We start from the raw sequence: 8,964 nt of genomic DNA, 5'->3' as shown, positions 1-8,964 counted from the left end.
GGGGTATGCAATGTGGGATCACGGCTGTCGATACCCGCCGACAGCCATCATCCAGGCCCGTTTGAATCCCGTCTGTCGTTATGCAGTCGATCTGACCACAATGTCCCATCTGCTGATGGGCGCAGAGGGGGCGTGGCCGCGAAAACAGCCGTGGATCGTCCACCTGCGGCCCGGATAACGACGATCCACGGCGGTTATCGGCAGAACGGGCCCGACAGCTTCTGAAGTCGGGCCCGTTCTGCCGTGATCCCGCATCAATGCGGTCATTAATGACCGCATTGAATAGGGAGCCGCCGCTATTTCCCATGTCGGAAACAGCGACGGCAGATTGCATACCCCACAAAGTGCACTTCCGAAATTGATGCAGTGAATAAGCTCTGACCTCTTCACATTATTTGATATCTGCAGGAAAGACAAATTCTATTTGATTTATTTTTAAAGAATACAACAGACATTTGTATTTAATGAACTTCCTGTAGGGCCTGATTCAGATTAGAAAGAAAAGCAAAAGAAAAAAAAGCACACAACTGGACAAAACCATGCTGCACTGCAGATAGGGCAGATGTAACGTGCAGAGAGATTTAGTTGGGTTATATGGTTTCTGTGCAGGGTACATACGGTCTGCTTTTGCTTGCAGCCCACAAACATTACACAGCTTTATTTTTACACTGAAATTTAGATTTCAGTTAGAACATTCCCACTGAAATCTAATCTCTCTGCACATGTTACATCTTGCAGTGCAACATGGTTTTGTCCAGTTGTGTGCTTTTTGGCTTTACTTACAAACCTGAATCAGGCCCTTGAATATTACTTGTATTATCTAAGACACAGAGACTGACTTCATGAAAGCTCTATATTTGGTGGCAATTGTTTACAGTAACTTTAGGATTTACTGCCAGATTCAGGTTCCAGGGGGCCCAGGGTATTTAAGGCAAGGGGGGGGGCACTAAGGACACACCATATCAGCGAGGCCATGTCTTCTACGTAGACCACGCCCCCTTTTCAGACGAGCCTCATGCTTTTGAGAGGAGAGATGTTGGGAGGTATGACAGATACACACACACAAACATACACACATCGCATACGTATATACACAAGAAAAGTAAAGTGCAGCCACGGGTGAGCTGTTTACAGTTAACTGGCTGCTGTCCTTGTGGGTGCATGGTTAATTAAGCTTTTTTTTTTTTTTTTATAGACAGCATACATACACCCAGCACGCATGCACACAGCATACACTAAATACACACACACACACACACACACACACACATCATACATACATAATATTTATTTATTTACAGTTTCTTATATAGTAGTGCAGCAAATTCCATTCTGCTTTACAATTGTACATAGAGATATACATACCTGCACACACAGCAAACAAATACATACGTATGTACACACACAGCATACATACATACTGTACACACAACATAAATAGATACATACAGCGCCTTTTTTTTTACACTTTGTTACATTACAACCTGTAATTTAAATGTTTTGGCTTTTTTTTAAATCGGATTTCAACATGATGGATCAGCACAAAATAGTCTAAGTTGGTGAAGTGAAAATCCAAAAAATGTGCATGTGTATATATATTCACCCCCTTTGCTATGTGCCCCTTAAACATTCTGGTGCAACCAATTACCTTCAGAAGTCACATAATTAGTGAAATGAAGTCCACCTGTGTGCAATCTAAGTGCCACATGATCTGTCAGTATAAACACACCTTTTCTGAAAAGCCCCAGAGGCTGCAACACCACTAAGCAAGAGGCATCACACCATGAAGGGCAAGGAGCTCTCCAAACAAGTTGTTGAGAAGTACAAGTCAGAATTGGGTTCTAAAAAAAAATATACAAAGCTTTGATGATACCTCCGGAGCACCACCGAATCCATCATCATGAAATGGAAAGAACGTACCTCAAAAAACCTGCCAAGAGAGAGGGCCGCCCACCAAAACTCAGACTGGGCAAAGAGGGCCTTATTCATAGAGGCAGCACAGGGACCAAAGGTAACCCTGAAAGAGTTCCACAGCAGACACTGGTGTATCTGCGCATAGGCCGTACCACAATAAGTTGTACACTCCATAGAGCTGGGCTTTATGGAAGAGTGGTCAGAAAAAAAGCAATTACTTAGTGTTAAGAAGGCATGTTTTAAAAAAAAAAAAAAAAAGGGGGGGGGGGGGAAGCCCCCATCACCCACTCTTTCTTACATCACCCTTTACTCCTTATCCTACCCCATTAAGTATCATTCATTATACATTTGCCTGGAGATTTAAATACCAACTTGGCCTCTTTTAGAGGATATTTAGTATTTCCACAGGCTACAGGTTGGGGATTCTCACCCATTCCCACCGTCATTATACTCACAGTGTCCCCCATAGGGTAATTCGTCATTTTCTGACAGCAAGGGGTCACTCTGGGGAGTCTCTATTACAATCTCAAGCAGAGACCCAATAAACAGTCGACCAATCATATTCCTGACACCCCCTTTTCTCTTTTATGGGAGAGGGGGGGGGGGGGGAAGGGACAAAGGGGAAGAGGAAAAAAAAAAAGGGGGGGGGGGAAGAGGGGGGACAAGGCAGACGGGGAGACAATTAACACATTTTACTTTGCTCCTATACTCTTTGTCTGGCAAGTTAGCTAGAATTCATTGCACGTTTGCCTGGAAATTTAGAGTCCAGCCAGGCTGCAGCTTTTGGTGTTAAAAAGAATTTTGTATTTCCCTCGTGAACCACTCTGAGCTTAGCCGGGAAGAGCACTGCATATTGGATCTCCAGTTCTCTCATGCGTTTCTTGATCTCGTAGTATTGTGCTCTTTCCCGCTGAACCTCGATAGCATAGTCCGGGAACACTGAAATCTTTATAGTGTCCCATAATAATGGGCCTTTAAGTCTCGTTAATCTGAGAATAGCATCCCGATTGCGTAATGGAGTATTTTTGCGATAAAAGTACGGGCTGGTGCCCCCGGGGGGGATGGTCTCATAGGGACACGATGGGCTCTCTTCACTGAGAAGTATTTAGAGAAGGCCTCCTGCCCATATACCTTTATTAACCAGTTCTCAAGGAACGTTTCTGGATTTGCTCCTTCTACCTTTTCCGGCAACCCTACAAATCTTAAGTTATTTCTCCTGAAACGACCTTCCATGTCCGTCATCTTCGTATTAAGTGATTTAAGTTGAGAGGCCATATCCTCCATTTGTACTGCCAGAGGGGTCACTTTGTCCTCTAATGCTGAAGTGCGAATTTCCACTTCTTTGACTCGCTCTTTTACTCTCTGGACTGACTTTTTTTTGGGGGGGGGGGGGGCATGTAGTATAAGGGGTGTCAGCTCTTTGACAGGGAAATGGTTTCCTGCTTGATATCTTGATGGAAAACCTGAGAACAATTCCACTGGAAAGATGATGGGGGGGGGGGAGGGAGGGAGGAGGGAGGGGGAGGAGGGGAAATAAAGGGGAGGAGAGAAGGAGGGAGGGAAAGGAGAAGGGAGAAAAGAGGAGAAAAAAAAAAAGATTGGATGGTCTCGCTGGGGAACCTGGGAGTATGATGATTTCGGGAGCGGGGGAGAGCCCCCAACCTGTAGCCATTAAATTGATTGCCTCAATACAGTATCATGTAAATAGGAAGGGGAATAGGTGGGGGTGGGCAGGATCGGGTATAAAGCATGTCATGGACAGAAGAGAGGGAGGGCATGCAGGGAGGGGGGTGGGAGGGGGGGTAGGAGGAGGGAGGGAAAGGGGTAGGTTGATGAAGAATGGGAGTAAGGAAGCCTTATATTGTTACGAAATGGTTACTGAGAGAAAATTAACTACCCCTGGTTATATCCTCAACCGAAAAGGTGAATGTCGGTAAATTATAGCTTCCTCACGTGGAACGTGAGGGGAATGAACAACAAAATAAAACGGGCTCTTGTTATGAGGTACATCCGCCAGCAGGCCGCAGATATAATATGCCTACAGGAGACCCACCTGGAAGGTGGTAAGGTGTTATCATTAAAAAAAACCTTGGATAGGATGGGCTTACCATTCGACCCACACCTCCACCTCCAGGGGGGTCTCAGTGTTGGTACGCAGAGGGGTCCCATTTACCATGGATAAGATAATAGTTGACCAATGGGGAAGATATATTTTCATTAAATCCCGGATTGGGCCCAGGACTCTGCTGCTGATGGCGGTATACATACCACCACCATTCAGTTATGATGTGTTAAGAGCAGCAGCAGACTTCATGGCATTATACCCTAATGTCCCCATTGTCATGATGGGGGATTTTAACAATGTAATAGACCCAATTTTGGATAGAAAGAGGGCAAGGAGTACGGGAGGTGTATTACGGAAAACAGGGTTTTCAGAAATAGTTAAGGAAATGGGACTACGGGATGTATGGAGGGAGAAATACCCGGAGGTACAGCAATACTCCTGTTTCTCGAGCTCCTATGATACATTTTCAAGAATAGACCTAGTATTGGTTTCCGAAGAGCTAATCCCGAATACCCATGAAATCATTTATTTAACACGGGGTATTTCAGATCACTCCCCAATACTGTATAAAGTGAATTTGGGCGATAAAAGGGGATTTACATTTTGGAAATTGAATACATTCTGGTTGACACAATTGGAGGCGGGGGAGAAATTCGAAGCTATGTGGCACGAATTTTTTTTGACCAATAACGGCTCAGCGCCCATTGAAGTTATTTGGGATGCCTTCAAAGCTAGCGTCAGGGGAACCTTGATAAGGGAGATAGCAGGTCTAAAAGCATCATATCGGGTTAAAGAAGGGGAGTTGGAAAAAAACTGTTGCACCTTGGAATCATTATATCTCCTTAGTAGCACTGAGGAAAATAAAATAAGATGGAGGGATGCCCAAGAGGCTTGGCGACAATGCCTAGCAGAAAAGGAAAAAATACGTGAACTATACACAGGGCACTTAAGATACGTTGAAGGGGATAGGCCTGGGAGTTTCCTAGCGGGAATTGTAAGACAGGATAGACTCGCAAACACAGTAATAGAAATAAAAGTAAAAGAAGGAAGTTCAGTCTATCAGACACCTGAGATAGCCGAGGAATTCAGGCAATTCTACTCCCAATTATACCAATCCAGCCAGATATATACCCCAGAGGAGATCCGAAGCTATCTAGCTGATATAAGCCATCCAACCCTGTCCCTCGCTTCTAGGGAAAGTTTAGACAGCCCCATAACTTTGGAGGAGATTGATGCGGCAATAGCCTCTATTCCAGGGGGAAAAGCGCCTGGAATGGATGGAATACCCCAAGAACTCTATAAAAAGCATAGTAGATTCTTCTCCCCTAGGTTTCTGACTTTGTTTAATGAGGTTTATCTACATAGAAAACTTCCTGCTTCAATGTCAGAAGCCCTAATAACAGTAATTCTTAAAAAAGATAAAGATCCCAAGGAGGTGGACTCCTACAGGCCAATATCCCTGTTAACTAACGATGTTAAAATTTTGGCGAAGGTCCTTTCAAATAGGTTGAGCCAGGTTTTAAGAGAAGTCATACATAGTGACCAGGCCGGCTTTATGCTGGGAAGGTCCACAACGTCCAACCTGAGAAGACTGATTCTCCACCTGCAAGTACAGCAGGAGGAAAGGCAGGCTGCGGCTGTCATTTCACTCGACGCGGCTAAAGCCTTTGATACTATTGAATGGACCTATTTGTGGGAAGCTATGGAATGGATAGGGATCGGCCCAGTGTTCATTAATTGGACCAAATTATTGTATTCATGTCCAGCTGCAAGAGTCTCAGTAAATAATTATATATCCCCTAGATTTGAGATTAAAAGGGGCACAAGGCAGGGATGCCCGATGTCCCCCGGTCTCTTCGCTGTGGCCATTGAACCCCTGGCGTGCCTCATAAGAGAAAGTAGAATAATAAAGGGAATTAATATTGGGAAAAAGGAAGACCGAATAGCTCTGTACGCAGATGACATCCTACTATTTATTTGTACATAATCACTTGGAGGCAGTGCCGGAGGTGGTGGGGACGGTGGAGAGATTCGGGGGATACTCGGGCCTTAACATCAATTGGAGTAAATCTTGTATATTACCTCTGGAGGGTCCATGTTCCCCATTGATTACAGCTCCGGCCCCACTTAAATGGGTTGAAGAGTTCCAGTATTTAGGGATAAGGGTCACTAGGGACACCTCAAGGTTTGAAATATTAAACATAACCCCGCAAATTGAGTATATTAAATCTAAAATAGAACCCTGGGGGCGTCTCCCTCTGACGGTAACAGGGAAAATCAATTTGGTCAAGATGATAGTGCAGCCGAAGGTTTTATATGTGTTACACCACTCCCCAGTATATCTTCCAAGATGAATTTTTCGTCAAATAGAAGGATTAATATCATCTCTAATTTGGTCTAATAAAAGACCAAGATTAAAATTAGAAACCTTAACCCGTCCAAAAGGGGAGGGAGGACTGGCATTGCCGAACCTCTGGCTGTACTATCTAGCCACACAATTAGCACACTTAAGAATATTGACCCAAAGAGGGACAGAATAGGATGGCTTTAGTGAGATAATAAGGATCCTAACCTCTGGGCATACACCCTTGGAGATGTTACTGAGTAGCAATACGAGGCGGAAATGGCCACCAATTATTAGACAGATGAATCTAGTGTGGAAACAGGTGGAAGGAATATTGGGAAATCAGGGAATAGATCCTGAAACGCCCCTGGCTGGAGCTAGAGCATTAATAGAGCTAGGGAACTTACAAGTGGGGAAGATATGGGGATCAAAAGGGGTCAAAGCCCTGGGACAATTATATGAAAATGGTGAGTTAAGATCATTTCAGTCCCTTAAATTTGAATTTTCACTTCCCAACAAATACCTGTTTAGTTACATGCAGCTGCGTCATGCCTGCAACACCCAATTTGGAAGGGCTGGCCCGAAATTAGAACATGCAGCAACTAAAAAACTACTTAAGAGATGCCCGGGGAGACACGAGGTATCCTATATATATCGGGCTCTTGGTCAAGAAATCCATAGGGAATTGAAGACTAAATGGGAGACAGACCTAGGCCCTATTTCCGAACAGGAATGGCAGGAGACTCTTGCAAATGTAACTCTAGCAACCAATCAAGTGAGTCAGCAGCAGATTCAGTTGTTCATAGTCCACAGGACGTATATGACATCAGAGTTACTGTATAGAATCGGGGGGAGAGATAGTGCTAATTGCCCTAAATGCATAAATAATATAGGCACTTTCTGGCATTTGCTTTGGTCCTGCCCAGAGGTAATTAAATTCTGGGAAGAGGTGATTAATGAATTGGTGGCCAGAGGAGTCCCTAGGGAAAGTTGTACACCATCTGCCTGCGTACTGTCTAATATAAAGAAGGGGACAATGGAAAAATACCTAAGACTGTTTGCTATCATAGCATTTACTTTGGCCAAAACCTGTATAGCCCGTAAGTGGATGGCTAAAGAAGGCCCTGACGTAGATACTTGGAAAGCCCTTATAAACGCTACTATGGCACATGAAAAATTTACGTACATGGCAAGGGGGAGGATAACCATTTTCTATAAGGTCTGGAACAACTGGAAGATGTAGAAGGGGGAAGTAATAGTTAAGGAAAATCAAAGTAACCAGAACTATAATGTGAGGTAGGAAGGTGAAAAGGGAAAAAGTAAAAAGTAAAAATCAACCTAAAGGGGGAGGGTGGGAGGGATAGAAGTTAGTAGTAAATGTTATGGTAATATGTAATGAAAAGAATACCGGAATGCATGCCCAAAACCTGGGAATTAAATATAAACAATCGGAATTAGTTAAGAAAGTAAAATCTCCATATGGAAGGATACAGACGAGGAAAAAATGTAAATCGAGGGGCGAACCCCACGGCTCCTGGAAAGAGGGGTGCACAAAAATAGAGGGAATAATGAAATGCGAAGAAATTAATATTTGAATCACATATATATTAGAAGGAGATAAGATAAATGGTAGAGCACATAGAAATTATATGTAAGAAGACCCAAGAATAGAATAAACAGGACACAATAGAGCGAATAATAAAATTATAGAAATAGACACGTGAATCCCACATATATTAGAATAAGTTAAAATAAAAATTGATGCACATAGGAATTTTTGTCAAGAATAGAACAAATAAGATGTGAGAAGGTCACATATATGAAGTAGCTGAAGGAGGTGATAGCACACAGGGAGTAGGTAGGTAGATATAACTAATACTAAAGAGAGATGTAGATACAGTTAACACGAAACAGAGAGAATGAAGCACGGAACACAGAAGAAATAAAACACTAAAGTATATATTAAGGGTGATATCGGTAAGGATCAGATAAGGCACATAAACAAATTTAAATTTAAATTGAGAATAAAGATGCGGGAGAGGTGGAGTTCGCCCCCTGATGTAAAGATAAGCTGTAAAATCACTGTATAAAATGGAGGGATCCGATGTGGGGGAAAATGAAGAGTATTATATGTAAGGTATTCTTGTCTTTTTAAACATTGTTTTCTACTTGTGTAAGAAATGAAAAATGAAAATAAAGTTGAAATTTAAAAAAAAAAGGCTTGTTTTGAGTTTGCCAAAAGGCATGTTAGCGACTCACCAAAAGGAGAAAGGTGTACTGGTCAGACTATACTAAATTTGAACTTTTTGGCCACTAAGGAAAATGCTATGTCTGGCTTAAACACAACACATCCCATCACCCCAAGAACACCATCCCCACAGTGAATTATGGTGGTGGCAGCATCATGCTGTGGGGATTTTTTTCAGCAGCAGGGACTGGGAAACTGATTAGAGTCGAGGGAAAGATGGATGGTGATAAATATAGGGATATTCTTGAGAAAAACCTGTTTTAGTCTCCCTGTTATTTGAGACTGGTACGGAGGTTCACCTTCCATCAGGACAATGACCATAAAGCAACACTTGAGTGCTTTAAGGGTAAGTGTTTAAATCTGTTGGAACAGCCTAGTCAAAGTGCAGATCTC

General features: G+C 43.0%; 1 protein-coding gene across 2 annotated transcripts in view; it reads right to left on the bottom strand.

Annotated features, from left to right (window-relative positions):
• Positions 1-8,964, bottom strand: part of LOC146009474 (uncharacterized) — a 69,486-nt gene that overhangs the window by 20,977 nt on the left and 39,545 nt on the right. The gene's annotated exons all lie outside the window — the stretch shown is intronic.

The sequence above is a fragment of the Crinia signifera genome, chromosome 1, assembly GCF_055691185.1.
Source record: "Crinia signifera chromosome 1, ASM5569118v1, whole genome shotgun sequence".
In the NCBI taxonomy this organism is placed as follows: domain Eukaryota; kingdom Metazoa; phylum Chordata; class Amphibia; order Anura; family Myobatrachidae; genus Crinia; species Crinia signifera.
Note: the sequence above shows the minus strand (reverse complement) of the source record. Positions and strands in the feature narration are given on the sequence as shown.